General features: G+C 39.7%; 2 pseudogenes; both read right to left on the reverse strand.

The window, feature by feature from the left end:
• LOC102165287 lies at positions 1115-3109 on the reverse strand (annotated as a pseudogene).
• On the reverse strand, positions 14106-15183 carry LOC100738962 (annotated as a pseudogene).

Genomic DNA, 21477 nt, shown 5'->3' on the forward strand with positions numbered 1-21477 from the left:
TGTGTACCACATATGGTTGATAATGATCAGACTGGATTCACAAATTCAGCTTTGGATTTCTGGACTTCACTTTTCTATTTTTCAAGTTCACCCTTCAACAAAGGTTTATATTAAGGTAATAAAAAGTATATCTGATGAGTTTACATATAATGAATTATAATCAGATTTTGAGGGAGTTCCCGTCATGGCTCAGTGGTTAGCAAATCTGACTAGGAACCATGAGGTTTGTGGGTTTGATCTCTGGCCTCGCTCAGTGGGATCCAGCGTTGCCGTGAGCTATGGTAGAGGTCGCAGACGTGGCTCGGATCCCGTGTTGCTGTGTTGTGGTGTAGGCCAGAGGCCACAGCTCCGATTAGACCCCTAGCCTGGGAACCTCCATATGCAGCGGGTGTGGCCCTAAAAAGACCCCCCCCCAAAAAATCAAATTTTGATTAAAACCTTGGGAAAAGTCATACTCTTTTCAGTAGTTCGACCAGGATGCCTTGACTTTGTTCTATAGCTGATGAATCTCAATCACTGTCATATACTTTTCAGTAGTTCACCTCTCAGGGTGGAATGTCATTCCATGTTCCTGCAGTACCTAGATGCTGTCTATCCCAAGAGTCATTTTCAAGTGACTTCTAGAGGTTGTCTAGCTCGATCACCACATTTTAAGAATGAGGTAACAAATATTCTTGGAAGTTGACCAGTTGGTAAGTAGAAGGCAGCACCAGGCTTAAACCCTAAGTCTTGTCCAGTGTAAGACGACAGAGTCTTTTATTGTTACCTTTGTATTCCATTCTTATCTCCACTTCCCTCAGCCATCATCCTCTTTCTCCCAGTTTCTATAACAGTCTCTACAGCCACTTTCCTACTTTGACTATGGACTTTCCAATCTCTTTTCACACACTTTCCACCACTACGTACAGCCTACACCGCAGCCACAGCAACGCCAGATCCCAGCTGCGTCTGTAACCTACACCAGAGCTCATAGCAACGCCGGATTCTTAATCTACTGAGCGAGGCCAGGATCAAACCTGAGTCCTCATGGATATTAGTCATATTCATTTCTGCTGAGCCATGATGGAAACTCCTCAAAATTATTTTTATTAGTAATATGAATCAGATAAGCAAGCATATAACTTAGATTCCATTGCCTTGAGTCTTCAGAAGAAATCATAAAATGTGGAATAAGTCTTCCTTTCTAATGATGTTTATATCAGAACAAAGATGCAACAAAGATTTTGCAATTAAAATCAATTGTTGTCAATATGTGTAATTTGTAGGGAGAAGAGAGTTACTCATAACAAGGTAAATGTGGCCTGAGAGTTCCATTTTCCTGGGGATGTGTCAACGGAAGTCACCTGAGGTCTGCCACAGTCTTTCTACCAGGAACGCTGTGGACTGCTACACTGGTTGGATGAAAACACATCGTTTTCTGAAGCCTTCCACTCCCAGGTCATGTGGCTTTTCTATCTTAATATTTTCATTCTGTGCATGGTTTCCCTCAGAGCCTCGTGAAACTGCTTGTTCCGAAGAGTGTAGATGATACGGTTCAGCAGTGGGGTCACCACAGTGTTTACAAGGGCAGCCTTCCTGTTGGAGTCCAGTCTGTTCACTTGTTTTGGATTCACATATATAAAGACACTGCTGCCATACATCAGAGAGAGGACAATGAGGTGGGAGGAGCAGGTGGAGAAAGCTTTCTGTTACTCCTTAGCGGATGGGAGACGCACGATTGTGATCACTATGTTGCTGTATACAATGATGGTTATGAAGAAGGATGTCAAAAGGACACACAAAGCAATGACAAAGGCCAACATTTCAACAAATCTGGTGTCAGAACAGGAGAGATGAATCAGGGGGCAAGGTCACAGAAGAAATGAGGGAGAAAGGAATGACATGGCAGCCACAGAAAGATAACTGGGAAACCTTCACAATTAAACCAGTGATGACAGTGAAGCTCAAAGCAAAGCCAGCCATGACCAGGAGGAAGCAAGTCCTCAGGTTCATGACGGTTGTGTAATGATGATGCTTGCAAATGGCCACATACCGATCCAGAGACATTACTGCTATGAGAGGGAAACCTGCTACTCCCAGAAATAAAAAGGCAAAGCCTTGTGTGAAACAAGCAGGAAAGGAAATTGTTTATTTGCCTAAAAGAAAGATGATCAACAATTTAGGAACAGCCGCACTTGTAACACCGGACTCAGTGAAGGAGAAAATGCTGAGGAAAAATACTTGGGTGTCTGTAGCTGGGGGTCATCACAGGTGATGGTGACTATGAGTGCATTGCCTGCAGTGGATGCCAGGTATGCCAGCAGGTACACAAAGAAGGGGACCTTTCCCAGATGTTGGACAGTAGGAAACCCCTCCAAGTTGAACTCTCGGACAGCTGTCTCATTCTCCATTTCCATTGGGATCTCTTTCCACAGCAGCATCACTTGCTACTCTTATTCTACAATAAAGACATTGCAGTGAGCACAAAGGTTTTAGGGGGCAGATGACCAAGTTATTTGATTATCTGAAAGGCGGCTGGCAGATAGCAAAGGAGTCCGGCCAGCTTGTTCTTGAATCAGAAGGACATGAGTCTAAGTCCAGTTCAATACTGAGTCCTAACCCCAGAGAGGCAGGTTATCTTTGGAAAGTTAGTTCTTTCGTGAGCGTCACTTTACCAATGTAACACAAAGATTATAGAATCTATATGCATATTCTTGTGAGAATTAAGTAAAATAAAGCAGGTAACTCACTTGGCATGGGATATAATGTTTTTCATGTGTTCCACAAAGTCTAATATAATATTAGGGTCATTTGTACACTCTTAAATATAGCATAATATGTATATCAATAACATGGTCATTGAAATTTGAATATTTATGCAATATTACATTTTATAATGGTATTAGTTCATAAGCAAACATAATAGTAATGATAGTAACGTTCGTTTTGAGTATCTTTTTAAAGATGTGAAACAAATTCTGTGGGCCAAATCATCATCCTCATTTTCACCACTGTTTGTTGAGAACTTTACTAATGCTTGGTACTATGCAGGTCACTTAACTTCAATACTTCCATTTCTTTCCACAATGGCAATGAGGAGTTCCCGTCGTGGCGCAGTGGTTAACGAATTCGACTAGGAACCATGAGGTTGAGGGTTCGGTCCCTGCCCTTGCTCAGTGGGTTAACGATCTGGCGTTGCTGTGAGCTGTGGTGTAGGTTGCAGATGCGGCTCGGATCCTGCGTTGCTGTGGCTCTGGCGTAGGCCGGTGGCTACAGTTCCGATTCAACCCCTTGCCTGGGAACCTCCATATGCCGCGGGAGCGGCCCAAGAAATAGCAACAACAACAACAACAACAACAACAAAAAGACACAATGGCAATGAATGTTTGGTTGCCCCACTTTTTCTTCTACTGAAGAGAATTAAGGCTTAGGTCACATAGCTGGGAAATGCAGAGCTGGGACTTCACTAGATCTTCCCAAATTGAAAGCCCTTGCTCTTTCTAAACTCTGTAACACAATATTTTTAAATCAGAAGAAATCTATTGCTGATGTTTTTCAAAGCCTGAGTCAGTATCTGTTCTATATAGAAGTTCATTGTGTCCTTTTTTCAGATTCCACATGTCAGTGATAGCATTTGATGTTGGTGTCTCATTGCATGGTTGACTTCACTTAGCATGATCATTTCTAGGTCCATCCATGTTGCTAAAAATGCTGTTATTTCATTCCTTTTAATAACGGAGTAATATTCCATCATGTATATGTGCCACATCTTCTTGATCCACTCCTCTGTTGATGGACATTTAGGTTGTTTCCATGTCTTGGCTATTGAAAAGAGTGCTGCAATGAACATCGGAGTACATGTGTCTTTGCGAGTCATGGTTTTCTCTGGATAGATGCCCAGGAGTGGGATTGCTGGATCAAATGGTAGTTCTATGTTTAGTTTTCTGAGGAATCTCCATACTGCTTTCCACAGTGGTTGTGCCAATTTACAATCCCACCAGCAGTGTACTAGTGTTCCTTTTTCTCTACACCCTCTCCAGCACTTATTGTTTGTAGACTTTTGGATGATGGCCATTCTGGGTGGTGTAAGGTGGTACCTCATAGTGGTACACAGCTGCAGAAGGTGTTTATAAATTTTAGAGATTAATCTCTTGTTAAGGATGTCCTATATATTTCTGATCAAGTGTTTCACTTAAGGCTAATGTTGCCCTGCTGACTTACTGTCTGCATGATCTATCTACCCATTGATGTAAATGGGGCATTAAATTTTCCTACTATTATTGGCTTGCTGTCAATTTCTCCATGTAGGTCTATTAATAATTGCTATGTATATTTTGGTGCTCCTATAGTATGTTCATATATATTAATAATGTTATATCTTCATGGATTGTCCTCTTTATTATTATATAATATTAATCTTTGTCGTTACATTCTTTGGCTTGAAGTTCACTTTGTCTGATATGAGTATGAACTACTTTCTTTTGGATGTCCTTTGCCTGGAGTATCATCTTCCATCCTTTCACTTTAAGCCCATTTGACTTTAGAGCTGAGAAGAGTCTTCAGGAGACAGCTATCATTGGGTCTTATTTCTTTAATCCATCCAGTCACACTGTTTTTTGATTGGAAAATTAAGTTAATTTACATTTAGGGTAGTGGTAATATGGACTTAATATTTCAGTTTTGTCTTTTGTTTTCAGACTATATTGTATGTCCATTGTTTGTTTTTCCTTGTGTTTCTGCTGCCATTTCAGTTTGGTAGCTATGATATTTTTCTCACTTACCTCTTTTTTTTTTCACATTTCATGCCTCTGCTCTTAATTTTTGTTCTGTGGTTGCTATGAGGTTGATATAAAATGTCTTAGAGATAAATTAGTCCTTTTCCTGTTGATAGCATCTTATCTTCATTTACTTATACAGGTCCATTCTTTTCCTCTTTCCTTTTCATGTTTCTGTTGTCACAAATTATCTATTTTTAATGAGTTCATTACCAAATTTAAATATCTATTATTATTTTTAATGCTTTTGTATCTTTAATATTTATGCTATAATTGTTTAACAACATATTCTGATATATAGATATAATATATATTCTGATATACATTATATATATATATATAATTTCAAAGATTCTGAAATGTCAGAATTTCAGATTCTGTTTGTCTATGTATCACCTTACCCAAAGTTTTGTGTAGATGATATCCTTTTAACCTTCCTTGTAAGGCAGGTCTCTAATGGTGTTGAATTCCCTTAGCTTTTGTTTGTTTGGGAAGGCCTTTATTTATACTTCATATCTGAAGAATAACTTTGCTTGATAGAGCATTCTTGTCTGACAGGTTTTAACTTTCAATGTTTTGAGTATGTCATTTACTCTCTCATGGCCTGTACAATTTCTTATGAGAAACATACTAATAGCCTACTGGAGATACATTTATAGGTTACTGCCTTTTCCCCCTGACTGCCTTTAAAATTCTTTCTAGAAAAGACAAAAAGACAATAAATAAATAAATAAATAAATAAAATTCTTTCTCTATCACTGACTTTTGACAGTTTTAATATAAGCATTGGAGAAGGTCTGATCCCAAAAGTTTATTAATCTAATGTAAGAGACTGTCAAAACATACGAGGCAAAGCTGATAGAAGTACAAGGAGGAACACTCTATTATAGCTGGAGACTCCTACACTCCTCTTTCAGTATTTGATAAATCAACCAAGCAGAATCAGTAAGGTTATAGGAAACCCAGTTATTTTGAATGAACTTTTTCTCATTGATGTTTGTAGAATATTTCAAAAGAATGCAGAATCTTCCCCAAATCACAGAGAGAACTAAGTGGTGATGTTATCATCATGGCATAAAATGTCTCATGTTGGTCCCTTCTTCAACAAGAAAATATTGGCATCCATTCATAACTGAAAGTGTCTTTGTGGCAATTATGGGATTCAGAACCATATACCAAGGGTCCTGATAGGAGTAGTAGACAAACACTGGTATGAGCTGTGGAACTGGTACAAGCTTCTGAACTGGATCTAGCCTTTCTCAATCACAGTTAGAGAGCACCTAGAGATCAATGACCCAGGAAGACATCCATGGATGAAAGAGCTTTTGTGGAAGCCCAGATTTCCAGAGAAGACCCAGTGTCCTGTTGGAGCAAATATATATATATGAATTTGGAAGTGGATCCAGATATAAATGAATATAAATGAATTTGGAGTGGGATCAAGATAATATATATAAGGATCCCATATATACTGTGGGATATATATATTGTGTCCCACTTTGGCACAATGGGCTAATGGGTTTGTCTCTGTGGAGGCATGGGTTCAAGCCCTGAATTAGTGCAGTGGATTAAGGATCTGGTGTTGCTGCAGCTGTGGCACAGGTCACAGCTCCAGCTTGGATTTTATTCCTGGCCTGAGAACTTCCATGTACTTTCAGGGCTGCCAAAAAAGAAAAAAAAAGGATAAGACATACAAGCTTAAGAATTCTGTCACAAGAGGGAATGAGAAGCATGGAGCAAGTGTATCCATACACATCATAGAAAGCCCTAAAATATATAGCAAACCAATAAAACCAAGAAAATAGTAATAAAGATTAGAGGATTTAACTGCTACTTCAAAGGCAAAAAGAGCAAAGGAATATGAAAAACCAAGGAAGCATAACATCATAAAAAGATCACAATAATCTCCCAATAACCAAACAGAAATACAAGAAAATATATACTTTACTTAATAAAGAATTCAAAATTGCTGCTTTAAGGAAACAATAAAATACAAGAAAATACGGAAAGACAATTCAACAGAAGAAGGAAAATAATACATAAACAAGTGATATTTATCAAAGAGGAATCATAAAGAAACAGAAATTTTGAAGCTAAAGAATTCAGTGAATGAAAAGAAAAATGCAACAATTAACAACATAATAGATCAAACAGAAGAAAGAATGTATAAGCTGGATGATAGGAACTTTGAAGTAACCCAGTGGAAGAACACAAAGAAAAAAGAGTGAAAAAGAAAAAGAGGAGTTCCCTTTGTGGTTCAGCATGTTAAGGACCCAACACTGTCTCTGTGAGAAGGCGAGTTTGATCCCTGGCCTTGCTCAGTGGTTTAAGTATCTGGCATTGCTGCAAGCTATGGCATTGGTGGTAGATGTGGCTTGGTAGATTGGTGGTAGGTGTGGCTGTGGCTGTGGCATGGGGCTGCAGCTGCAGCTCCAATTCGATCCCTAACCCGTGAACTTCCATATGCTGCAGGTACAGCCATAAAAAAAGAGAAAGGAATAAAGAAAGACTATGTGATCTATAGGATACCATCAAAAGAACCAATATTCAAATCAATGGACTTCCAGAAGGAGAAAAGAGGTAGAAGGGGGCATAAAATTTAAAGAAATAAAGCCTGAGAACTTCCCAAACCTGAGGAAAGAGTTGGACATTCAGGTTCAAGAAGATAAGAGATCATCCCATTTTAATCCAAAATGATACTCTCTAGGACACATGATAAAACCGTAAAAAATCAATACAAAGTGAAAATCCAAAAGGAGAAAGAGAAAAAATATATAACCTACAAAGGAACTCCAATACACTATCCATGCATTTCTAGGCAGGCATCTTACAGAACAGAGAGAGTGGGAAGATATATTCAACATACTGAAAGAAAAAGTTACCAGACAAGAATTCTCTGTCCAGAAAAATTATCCTTCAGAAATTAAGTATAAATACTATTTCAGACAAACAAAATCTGGGGTTATCACTGCTAGATCTGCCTTACAAGAAATCCAAAAAGGTACTTCAAGGTGAAATGAAAAATTGTCTACTATAACACGAAAGAAAATGTGAATATATAGAACACATATATAAAGGTAGCTATATAGCCAAATTTAGAAAACTCCAATACTGAAAGATGATGCTGTGTTAACCATTTAACTATAAGTTAAAGGAAAGAGTATTAAAAATAATTATAGCTACTATAATTTAACAAATACATAACAGAGGTAGTCACAATAAAACAAAAGGAGGAGTAATAAAAGTACGTTATAACAACAAAAATAAGTTGTTATCAGTAACAACAAAAATAAGTTGTTATCAGCATAAAATAAACTTTTGCATCTATAAGGTATTTTATGTAAACTACATGGTATCCACAGAGCAAAATCCTATGGTAGATTTACAAAAGATAAAGAAAAAGGAATCAGAGCATAGGACCACAGAAAATCACCAATTCACGAAAGGAGGATAGCAAGAGTGGAAAAGAAGAGCAAGGGAACTACAAAAACAGCCAGATGGGGAAAAGTATTTCATGCCAATAGACAAGACAGAAAAGCAGGAGTCGCAACACTCATATCAGACAAAATAGACTTTAAAACAAAAGACATAAAGAAAGACAAAGAAGGACACTACTTAATGATTAAGGGATCCATCCAAGGAGAGGATGTTACTATCATCAACATATATGCCCCAAATATAGGAGCACCCAGATACATACAACAAATATTAACAGACATAAAGGGAGATATTGATGAGAATACAATCATAGTAGGAGACCTAAATACCCCCCTCACATCAATGGACAGATCCTCCAGACAGAAAACCAATAAAGCAACAGAGATCCTAAAGGAAACAATAGAAAAGTTAGACTTAATTGATATCTTCAGGACACTACATCCAAAAAAAGCAGAATACACATTCTTCTCAAATGCTCATGGAACATTCTCAAGAATCGACCACATATTGGGACACAAAGCGAATCTCAATAAATTTAGGAGCATAGAAATTATCTCAAGTATCTTCTCTGAACACAATGCCATGAAATTAGAAATCAACCATGGGAAAAGCAAAGAGAAAAAACCTACTCCATGGAGACTAAACAACATGCTACTAAAAAACCAATGGGTCAATGAGGAAATCAAAAAGGAAGTTAAAAACTACCTTGAAACAAATGATAATGAAGACACAACCTCTCAAAATCTATGGGATGCTGCGAAAGCAGTGCTCAGAGGGAAATTTATAGCAATTCAGGCCTTTCTCAAAAAAGAAGAAAGATCCCAAATTGACAACTTAACCCTCCACCTAAATGAACTAGAAAAAGAAGAACAAAAAAGTCCTAAAGTCAGCAGAAGGAAGGAAATTATAAAGATCAAAGAAGAAATCAATAAAATAGAGACTCAAAAAACAATAGAGAAAATTAATAAAACCAAGAGCTGGTTCTTTGAAAAGGTGAACAAAATTGATAAACCCCTGGCCAGACTCACTAAAAAGAGGAGAGAAAGAACCCAAATCACCAAAATTATAAATGAAAAAGGAGAAATCACAACGGATACAGCAGAAATACAAAAAACCATAAGAGAATACTATGAACAACTGTATGGCAACAAGTTTGACAATATGGAAGAAATGGACAATTTTCTAGAATCTTACAGCCTGCCAAAACTGAATCAAGTAGAAACAGACCAACTGAACAGACCGATCACTAGAAATGAAATTGAAGAGGTCATAAAATCACTCCCTACAAATAAAAGTCCAGGACCAGATGGCTTCACAGGTGAATTCTATCAAACATATAAAGAGGAATTGGTGCCCATCCTCCTTAAACTCTTTCAAAAGGTTGAAGAAGAAGGAATACTCCCAAAGACATTCTATGAGGCCACCATCACCCTCATTCCAAAACCAGACAGAGATACCACCAAAAAAGAAAACTATCGCCCAATATCATTGATGAATATAGATGCAAAAATTCTCAACAAAATCTTAGCCAACCGAATCCAACAACATACCAAAAAAATTATACACCATGACCAGGTTGGGTTCATCCCAGGTTCACAAGGATGGTTCAACATACGCAAATCAATCAACATCATACACCACATTAACAAAAAAAAAGTCAAAAATCATATGATCATCTCAATAGACACAGAAAAACCATTTGACAAAGTTCAACATCCATTCATGATCAAGACCCTCGCCAAAGTGGGTATAGAGGGAACATTCCTGAATATAATCAAAGCCATTTATGATAAACCCACAGCAAATATAATCCTCAATGGGGAAAAACTGAAAGCCTTCTCCCTCAAATCTGGAACAAGACAGGGATGCCCACTCTCACCACTGCTCTTCAACATAGTTTTGGAAGTCCTAGCCACAGCAATTAGACAAACAAAAGAAATAAAAGGCATCCATATAGGAAGAGAAGAGATCAAACTGTCACTGTATGCAGATGACATGATTCTATACCTAGAAAACCCTAAGGACTCAACCCCAAAACTCCTTGAACTGATTAATAAATTCAGCAAAGTGGCAGGATATAAGATTAACATTCAGAAGTCAGTTGCATTTCTGTATACCAGCAATGAAGCATTAGAAAAGGAATACAAAAATACGATACCTTTTAAAATTGTACCTCACAAAATCAAATACCTCGGAATACACCTAACCAAAGAGGTAAAGGACCTATATGCCGAGAACTATAAAACCTTAATCAAAGAAATCAAAGAAGATGTAAAAAAATGGAAAGATATTCCATGTTCCTGGATTGGAAAAATCAATATTGTGAAAATGGCCATCCTACCCAAAGCAATCTACAGATTCAATGCAATCCCTATCAAATTACCCATGACATTGTTCACAGAACTAGAACAAACAATCCAAACATTTATATGGAACAACAAAAGACCCAGAATCGCCAAAGCAATCCTGAGAAACAAAAACCAAGCAGGAGGCATAACTCTCCCAGACTTCAAGAAATACTACAAAGCCACAGTCATCAAAACAGTGTGGTACTGGTATCAAAACAGACAGACAGACCAATGGAACAGAATAGAGAATCTGGAAATTAACCCTGACACCTATGGTCAATTAATCTTTGACAAGGGAGGCAAGAACATAAAATGGGAAAAGGAAAGTCTATTCAGCAAGCATTGCTGGGAAACCTGGACAGCTGTATGCAAAGCAATGAAACTAGAACACACCCTCACACCATGCACAAAAATAAACTCCAAATGGCTGAAAGACTTAAATATACGACAGGACACCATCAAACTCCTAGAAGAAAACATAGGCAAAACACTCTCTGACATCAACATCATGAATATTTTCTCAGGTCAGTCTCCCAAAGCAATAGAAACTAGAGCAAAAATAAACCCATGGGACCTCATCAAACTGAAAAGCTTTTGCACAGCAAAGGAAACCCAAAAGAAAACAAAAAGACAACTTACAGAATGGGAGAAAATAGTTTCAAATGATGCAACTGACAAGGGCTTAATCTCTAGAATATACAAGCAACTTATACAACCCAACAGCAAAAAAACCAATCAATCAATGGAAAAATGGGCAAAAGACCTGAATAGACATTTCTCCAAGGAAGATATACAGATGGCCAACAAACACATGAAAAAATGCTCAACATCGCTGATTATAAGAGAAATGCAAATCAAAACTACCATGAGATACCACCTCACACCAGTCAGAATGGCCATCATTAATAAATCCACAAATAACAAGTGCTGGAGGGGCTGTGGAGAAAAGGGAACCCTCCTGCACTGTTGGTGGGAATGTAAACTGGTACAGCCACTATGGAGAACAGTTTGGAGATACCTTAGAAATCTATACATAGAACTTCCATATGACCCTGCAATCCCACTCTTGGGCATCTATCCGGACAAAGCTCTACTTAAAAGAGACACATGCACCCGCATGTTCATTGCAGCACTATTCACAATAGCCAGGACATGGAAACAATCCAAATGTCCATCGACAGAGGATTGGATTCGGAAGATGTGGTATATATACACGATGGAATACTACTCAGCCATAAAAAAGGATGACATCATGCCATTTGCAGCAACATGGATGGAACTAGAGAATCTCATACTGAGTGAAATGAGCCAGAAAGACAAAGACAAATACCATATGACATCACTTATAACTGGAATCTAATATCCAGCACAAATGAACATCTCCTCAGAAAAGAAAATCAATCATGGACTTGGAGAAGAGACCTGTGGTTGCCTGATGGGAGGGGGAGGGAGTGGGAGGGATCGGGAGCTTGGGCTTATCAGTCACAACGTAGAATAGATTTACAAGGAGATCCCGCTGAATAGCATTGAGAACTATGTCTAGATACTCATGTTGCAACAGAAGAAATGGTGGGGGAAAAACTGTAATTGTAATGTATACATGTAAGGATAACCTGACCCCCTTGCTGTACAGTGGGAAAATAAAATTTAATAAAAAAAAAAAAAAAAAAAAAAAAAAGAAAAGGAATACAAAAATACGATACCTTTTAAAATTGTACCTCACAAAATCAAATACCTCGGAATACACCTGACCAAGGAGGTAAAGGACCTATATGCCGAGAACTATAAAACCTTAATCAAAGAAATCAAAGAAGATGTAAAGAAATGGAAAGATATTCCATGTTCCTGGATTGGAAAAATCAATATTGTGAAAATGGCCATCCTACCCAAAGCAATCTACAGATTCAGTGCAATCCCTATCAAATGACCCATGACATTGTTCACAGAACTAGAACAAACAATCCAAACATTTATATGGAACAACAAAAGACCCAGAATCGCCAAAGCAATCCTGAGAAACAAAAACCAAGCAGGAGGCATAACTCTCCCAGACTTCAAGAAATACTACAAAGCCACAGTCATCAAAACAGTGTGGTACTGGTATCAAAACAGACAGACAGACCAATGGAACAGAATAGAGAATCCGGAAATTAACCCTGACACCTATGGTCAATTAATCTTTGACAAGGGAGGCAAGAACATAAAATGGGAAAAGGAAAGTCTATTCAGCAAGCATTGCTGGGAAACCTGGACAGCTGCATGCAAAGCAATGAAACTAGAACACACCCTCACACCATGCACAAAAATAAACTCCAAATGGCTGAAAGACTTAAATATACGACAGGACACCATCAAACTCCTAGAAGAAAACATAGGCAAAACACTCTCTGACATCAACATCATGAATATTTTCTCAGGTCAGTCTCCCAAAGCAATAGAAATTAGAGCAAAAATAAACCCATGGACCTCATCAAACTGAAAAGCTTTTGCACAGCAAAGGAAACCCAAAAGAAAACAAAAAGACAACTTACAGAATGGGAGAAAATAGTTTCAAATGATGCAACTGACAAGGGCTTAATCTCTAGAATATATAAGCAACTTATACAACTCAACAGCAAAAAAACCAATCAATCAATGGAAAAATGGGCAAAAGACCTGAATAGACATTTCTCCAAAGAAGATATACAGATGGCCAACAAACACATGAAAAAATGCTCCACATCGCTGATTATAAGAGAAATGCAAATCAAAACTACCATGAGATACCACCTCACACCAGTCAGAATGGCCATCATTAATAAATCCACAAATAACAAGTGCTGGAGGGGCTGTGGAGAAAAGGGAACCCTCCTGCACTGTTGGTGGGAATGTAAACTGGTACAGCCACTATGGAGAACAGTTTGGAGATACCTTAGAAATCTATACATAGACCTTCCATATGACCCTGCAATCCCACTCTTGGGCATCTATCCGGACAAAGCTCTACTTAAAAGAGACACATGCACCCGCATGTTCATTGCAGCACTATTCACAATAGCCAGGACATGGAAACAATCCAAATGTCCATCGACAGAGGATTGGATTCGGAAGATGTGGTATATATACACGATGGAATACTACTCAGCCATAAAAAAGGATGACATCATGCCATTTGCAGCAACATGGATGGAACTAGAGAATCTCATACTGAGTGAAATGAGACAGAAAGACAAAGACAAATACCATATGATATCACTTATAACTGGAATCTAATATCCAGCACAAATGAACATCTCCTCAGAAAAGAAAATCATGGACTTGGAGAAGAGACTTGTGGTTGCCTGATGGGAGGGGGAGGGAGTGGGAGGGATCAGGAGCTTGGGCTTATCAGTCACAACCTAGAATAGATTTACAAGGAGATCCCGCTGAATAGCATTGAGAACTATGTCTAGATACTCATGTTGCAACAGAAGAAATGGTGGGGGAAAAACTGTAATTGTAATGTATACATGTAAGGATAACCTGACCCCCTTGCTGTACAGTGGGAAAATAAAATTAAAAAAAAAAAAACAGCCAGAAAGCAATTAATAAAATAGCACTAGTAAGTTCTTAATATCAATAATTACTCTAAATATAGATGTATTTAATTCTCCAATCAAAAAGGACAGATTGGCTGTATGGATATAATACAAAACTCAACTATATGCCCACAAGAGACTCACTTCAGCTTTAATGACACACATAGGCTGAAAATGAAGGAATGCAAAGATATTCCATACAATTGGAACCATAAGAGAATGGTGGTAGCTATACTTCTGTAAGAGAAATTCAACTTTAAGCCAAAAATGGTAATAAGAGACAGAGAAGGTTATTAGAAGAGATGGATCAGGGCGCCGAGGTCACCGAAGAAGTGAGGGATAACAAGGGGGGCACAGAAGGATAAATGGGAAACCTTCACCAGCAAACCAGAAATGAGAGTGATACCCAAAGCATGGCAGGCTGTGAACAGGAAGAAGCAAGTTTTCAAGTTCATGAATGTAGGGTAAAGCAGAGGCTTGCAGATGGCCAAGTCTTGGTCTGGAGACATCCCTGCTATGAGGGGAAAAACTGCTACTCCTAGAAATACTAAGACAAAGGCTGGGTGAGACAGGCAGCAAAGGAAATCATTTGCTTGCCTAAAAGAAAGATGACCAGCAATTTAGGAATAATAGCTCTTGTGAAACAACACTCAAGGGAGGAGAAAATGCTGAGGAAAAAGTACATAGGTGTCTGTAGCTGGGAGTCAGTTCAGGCAATGGTGGCTATGAGTGTATTGCCTGCAATGGATGCCAGGTATGCCAGCAGGTGCATCAGGAAGAGGACCTTTTCAAGATGCTGTACAGTAGGAAACCCCTCCAAGATGAACTCTTGGACATTTGTCCCATTCTCCATTTCTATCATCTTCTCTTTCCATAGCATCATAATCTATGGATCTTAACCTACCATAAAGACATCACAGTAAGCACGACAGCTTTAGAAGAGCACAAATCAACTATTTACCCACTGGAGAAGGTGGCCTACACAGATAGCAAAGAGGTCCAGTCAGTTGGTTACTGAATGAGAAGGACCTGACTTCAATAGTAGTTCAATACTGAGTTCTAATCCTTGAGAGGTAGGTTCTTTTCTTTTTCTTTTTAAGGCCTCACCTGCAGCATATGGAGGTTCCCAGGCCAGGGGTCTAATCAGAGCTACAGCTGCCAGCCTATACCACAGCCACAGCAACACAGAATCCAAGCTGTGTCTGCAACCCACACACAGCTCATGGCAACGCAAGATCCTTAATCCACTGAGCAAGGCCAGAGATCAAACCCACAACCTCGTGGCTAGTTGGATTCGTTTCCATTGCAACACGACAGGAACTCCTATTTTTATTTTTTAGGTTATCTTTCAAGAGTTAGTTTACCTTTGTGAAATTCATTTCACTCTGTGTAAAAAGAAGATAACAGGATCTACCCATTCATGTACTTGTGAGAATTAAGTAAAATAAGGCATGTAATTCACTTGTCATATAACATCAATGATTTCCACATGTTCCTCGAAGTTTAATTTTAATATTGAAATCCTTAGAATATTCTTAAATATAGTGTGAGGAATAGGCAGAGCTATTGAGATTTGCATAGTTATAACACATTTTATTGTGCTCACAATCTTACCAATTTATGAACTCAACAGTAGTAGAATAATAGTCCCTTTGAATGTGCCTTTTACAATGTGCAACAAATTCATTGTCATCATCATCGTTTGTTGCAGACTTTACTAATGCTTGGTATTATGCACATAATAGAAATTCAGTATTTCTATTAACCTCCACAATAATCATGAGTGTTAGGTTGCCCCTACCCCTCCTACACAAGGAAAATCTGAGGCTTAGAGAAGTTTCAGAGAGGATAGGTCACATAGCTGGGGCTTCTGCCCGAACTCAAAGCTCTTGCTATTTCCAAATGCTATGAGAATATACTTAAAATATAAAAAAATCTCATAGTGATGTTCTCTCAACCTTAAGTGAAAGTTTAGTTTTATTTATCTTAATTTTCTATCATTGATTTAACATCACTGATGAATTAGTGACCCAGGGAATGACACAGGTCTTAGAGTTGTTCTAGTTTGGTGTAACCATTTTGCAGAAGACACTGGAGACTAGGGGTGTTGGGAGTTGCCCAACAACATGGTAGAAGTTGTAACTCTAGGATTTACTCTGCCCTTTTAAGTCTCTGTGCTGGCATGTAATAAGAGAAATGGTGAGTGACAGTGGTTCGCAGGATTAGCACACTTAGGAAAGTAACCTGGGAACATGGCACTCACACATTCACTTTTATAGCAAAGCTCAATGCACATTCTCTTCAGACTGCTCAATAAATTTACCTCTCTTATGATGGCGTTTGGCTCTAGCATCTCAATACTAAGCTGAAAATCTCCAGTGGGTAGTAAGCCTTTTTTCTGAAGTGCCACAGACCAAGTTCTCTGAAATGATGCTCATGAAACCAAACTGCTCACCCTAGAGTGGCAGTGCCCCCAGGGCAACCTGTAGGTACCTCTGCTCTGTTCCACTTACAGCAGCAGGTTCTCAAAGTTACCAATGTCCCTGACACAGGCACATACGAATCACCTCCTGAGGGGCTGGGCTTCATCCTCTTAGAGTCATTCTCTTCCAAGAAATCAAGAGCTTTCTCTATACTAAGGGGAAAGGAGAGGGAAAGGAAACTTATTTGTCACAGTCTATTGTTCCAAAGTGGGGTGAAGATGCATCCCATGTTCTCAGTGTTCCCGGATGGTAAAACCCTGTTTCTGCAGCTCCAGATTTTTCATACCACAATGAGGCTACATGGCAGCCTTGACCACTGAAAACCTGGAAGGGAGCGAATGGAATAAAACAATCATATTTTACTGGCCTCAGTTCTGGATGAAAGGTTGACTCAGGGACTACTTAAAGTTCTGATGAAAGTTCTGGCTTTGCTTCCTCCAGTGGGTAATGGTTCACTTAACATATAACACTGCTGTCTACCTCCTAAAGGGAGCAGGAAGTTTCTTCTGAATCCAGCCCTGAAAGCTGCTGAGACAAAGCTCCATCTGCTGAAGTAGAACCACATCTGCTCCAAGACACCTTTTATTGCACTACATTTCCCCATTATACCCTCACCTTTCTATGGTGCAGAAGCATCCTTGTTCCACTGCATCAATGACAAGAAGCTCCAGACATATAGGTGTGAGGTTTCTGCGGTAGTTTTCTCACAGGTCTCTGGTCACTGAGCAGGATGTACCCAGTCAGTGAGCATGGAGCACAGGCTTTCAAACCTCATTAGTAGCTGAAGGGACAGGGTCAGAAAGTAAAGGCAGGGCTTGTGTCCTGGGGACAGCTAATTGGTCACTGTTGAGAATAAGAGTTACTGGCACAACCCTATGTTTATCTTTCCACTGTGGTAACAATGGCTCCCAGATTTCCACAGTGTTCTCTGCCAAGATTTTTCAAAGAAATTATATGACTTAATTTCCCATGGGTTTCTAAAATCCCAATGTGAATGTTGTTGATTCTGGGTAAAAGTCCAGACTACAGCTTTCTACATGTGATGTGTACATTGAAGCCAGAGCACAGAGGTTAAAAGAGCAGATTTTGCCAGAAGCTGGTGTTTCTATTGGTAGTGAATTGCAGTGTGTTTAAAAACATGTATACCTTCATTTTCTTTATTTTCATGATGTTTAGATGGAAATGCCAATATAGGATCACCAGGATCAATTTCAGTATTGCCATGGACATGCTCTATGTGCTCAAAAGTTCTCTGAAAGAAGAATTTTTCTTATAATAGAAGTTTTGTTTAGCTTATCACCATTTCCTTATTTCCCTTGAAAATTATAGTGATATAGAATAATGCTTTGTAAACAAGGACAAACTTTGTTCAATTATAAATTCTAGTGCCACATATAGTTTTATGTCCATCACAAGACATAATGATTCAGATTTTAAATTATTTATAAACTGAAATAACTGTATTGTGTTACTCAGCCAAAAACCAATTTTTGGCTGAATCAAAATGTATGTGATGTTAAGAAATGTAAAAACCAGCCAGGAAGTCTCAGTGGGTTTTTGAAGTAATACATGGAAAGGAGGATAATGCCATATTTGTGAATTATGGTCATTAAAAATATGTTTGTCGGAGTTCCCATTGTGGCTCAGCAGTAACGAACCCAGCTAGTATCCATCAGGATGTAGGTTGGGTCCCTGGCCTCACTCAGTGGATTAAAGGTCCAGTGTTGGAGTTCCCATTGTGGTGCAGAGGAAACAAATCCGACTAGGAACCATGAGGTTGCGGGTTTGATCCCTGGCCTCACTCAGTGGGTTAAGGATCCAGCATTGTCATGAGCTGTGGTATAGGTCGCAGTCACGGCTCAGATGTGGTGTTGCTTGGCTCTGGCATAGGCCAACAGCTACAGCTCTGATTAGACCCCTAGCCTGGGAACCTCCATATGCTGTGGGTGCAGCTTTAAAAATAAAGGTCCGGCGTTGCCATGTGGTCAGATCTGGCATTGCTGTGGTTGTAGCATAGGCCAGATTACCAGTGGGAGAAATGAAGCTGAGGCAATTATAAGCTATTTTATATCTAGGAACAAAGTGGAGTATGAGCAAATTAATACAGTGGGAAATAGGCCTTAAATGAGGGCTGATTAGAATTGAGCTGTTTGTAGGAAGTGGGGATAGAAAGAATGAAGAGGCACAAGAGATGGGAAAGGGGAAGCCTATTTATTTATATTTGCTTACTTTGTGCGCCAACTGGCTTTGAGAGCCATGAGCACAACTAGTTAGTGGTAACTGTGGTAGAAGATTTTCAGGGAATTCTCCAGGGCTACATGGGATGCTTGTCATCCTTGAACACCAGAATAGAAACAGAAATTCTCTGGCTGGAGTTCCCATCATGGCTCAGTGGTTAACGAATCTGACTAGACACCATGAGGTTGCGGATTCGATCCCTGGCCTCACTCAGTGGGTTAAGGATCTGGTGTTGCTGTGAACTGTGGTGTAGGTTACAGACATGGCTTGGAGCCCACATTGCTGTGGCTCTGGCATAGGCCAGTGGCTACAGCTCTGATTAGGCCCCTAGCCTGGGAACTTCCATACACCATGGGTGCAGCCCTAGAAAAGACAAAATAAAATAAAATAAAATAAAATAAAATAAAATAAAATAAATTCTCTGTCTACTTGAGCTTAAGACAGAAAGCAATAGGAGTTCCCACTGTGGAACAACAGGATCAGTGGCATCTCTGAAGCACCAGGACACAAGTTAGGTCCCCGGCCTGGCGTAGTGGGTTACAGGATCTGGCACTGCTGCAGCTGTGTTGTAGGTTGCAAATGTGGCTCAGATATGATCCCTGACCCAGTGGCCCAGGAACTCCATACACTGTGGGGTGGCTAAAATACAAAAAAAAAAAGATTGAAGAAATTTATTTCCTAGCTTGCCTGTCATTCCAGTGGGGATAAATTTGCAGGCAGTTAATTCATTAGGGAGTACTCTTTCCATTGTTTAGTTCAACTTAAAAGCGTTTTCTGTGAAACTTATATATGCCTATGGCAATCATAAAATATTGCTTTCATTATCTCACTGCTGTTTTAATTAATTAATACAGGAAAGTAGTTATCAGGCATTTCTGTCCCAAAACTCAGTGAGTCTGCCCTTTGAACTCAAAGTGAAGCTAGACAAAGCAGTTACAGCATAAAGGGCATTAATGATATTTAATGTCATAGTGACTGAGTACTAGGCACTGGGGAAGAAGGAAAGTGAGTCAAGACCAAAAGTATTCAGAAACTAGCAGGTCAGGATTGGGTGTGAGTGATATGAAGAAATAAAAAGTAAGTAAATAATTGTAGGAACCAGTTACAGATAAGTTGGAGAACACATGTTCCACCCTGTCTCTACCACTGAATGCAGCTCTGAAACAGGATGGACGGAACAGCTATTAGAGGACTTTGCAATGTGGATAGTAACAGGAAGATTAAAAGAAGACCAGAATTTAAAGTAACACCAAATCAGTGGTAAATTTACCCTGTGTTTTATCCTCTAGTCCTCTTGCCTATTGGTCCAAGACATTGGTGAAGTCACAAAAGTTAGTAGCAGAGAAGAGTAACTAAGGTTCCATGTTTCTGGATATGGAACCTAAAAAAGGCACTTCAGGGAAATGAAATATACTGGGGAGATTATGATGAGAGGGAATCTCAGAAAAGAAGCTGCATTAAATTGATGAATAATTCCAAGATTTATTTCCAAACTGTTCATGACTAGATCTGATCCTAATCAGCATAATACTTTGAAAACTGAATTTGAAAATGTCAGTGAAATTGAAAATATATCAATAGGTATTTGGGGCAGAGCAGGATGGCAGAGGAGTAAGAGGTCGTGCATACCTTCTCCCACAAACACATCAAAAAAACACATCTACACGTAAAATGACTCGCACAGAACATCAACTGAATGCTGGCAGAAGAACTTAAACCTCCAAAAAGGGCAAGAAACTCTTGACATAACTGGGTAGAACAAAAGAAAAAAAGAGAGAGAAAAGGAATCAGGATGGGACTAGCATTCCTGAAAGGGAGCTGTGAAGGAGAAAATGAACCCACCTCCTGGGTAGCCACCTAACTGGTGGAAAGATCAGCTGAGTCAGAGGGACCTCAAAGTCACCGAGAAAAGTGCAGCAGCTCCAGCTGAGAACAGCAAAGCAGAGTGACAGCCACACAGATCATCTGAACCACTGGCCCAAACACCACAGCCTGAGATGCTCAGGCAGGGACTGGGCACTGAGACTTAGGCTCTGGTGGTCAGTCCTGAGGAGAGGTCTGGGGCTGGCTGTGTGGGGACAGCCTACGGGGCTAAGGAGCAGTGCGCCACAGGCAGGGGAGCTGTACACTAGGGGCTGGGGAGTGGAACACCACAGCAGAGGGAACCCGGGAGAAGGTCTGGCCCACAGGAGAGGCAAGGCATCATTGTTGGGGAGCATGAGAGGAGGAGAGGCAGACCGCCATAGGAAACTCCCTGCATCAGAGTGTTCATGAGCATGCCCATGGGCTCTCAGAGGACAGGGTGGCTCTGGTGCAGAATACAGGTAGCGAGAAGCCTCTTGCTCATTTAGGGGAGACTGGCTGCTTCTCGTGCAGGCTGCCGGTGGCCAGGCACCTCTTGTGTGGGCTAAGGCATCAGGGGGCTAAGTGCAATGTGGTGCCTCTTGCATGATCTACAGGTGACAGGGACAGACTGTGGTGGTCATCTCAGAGGCCAAAGGGAGGTGTGGCTTGCCACCACTTGGGGCCTGTGAGTGGGCTCCATCTGTGACCCCAGTCACCTCAGGGGTTGGCAAAAAAGAAAAAAAGAGGGTACTGCAACCAAGCACCATACACTGTTGCTCTCACTCCCCTGGGAACACACCTGCCCTCAGCTGCC

This window comes from Sus scrofa, chromosome 14, assembly GCF_000003025.6.
Source record: "Sus scrofa isolate TJ Tabasco breed Duroc chromosome 14, Sscrofa11.1, whole genome shotgun sequence".
NCBI classification, from domain to species: domain Eukaryota; kingdom Metazoa; phylum Chordata; class Mammalia; order Artiodactyla; family Suidae; genus Sus; species Sus scrofa.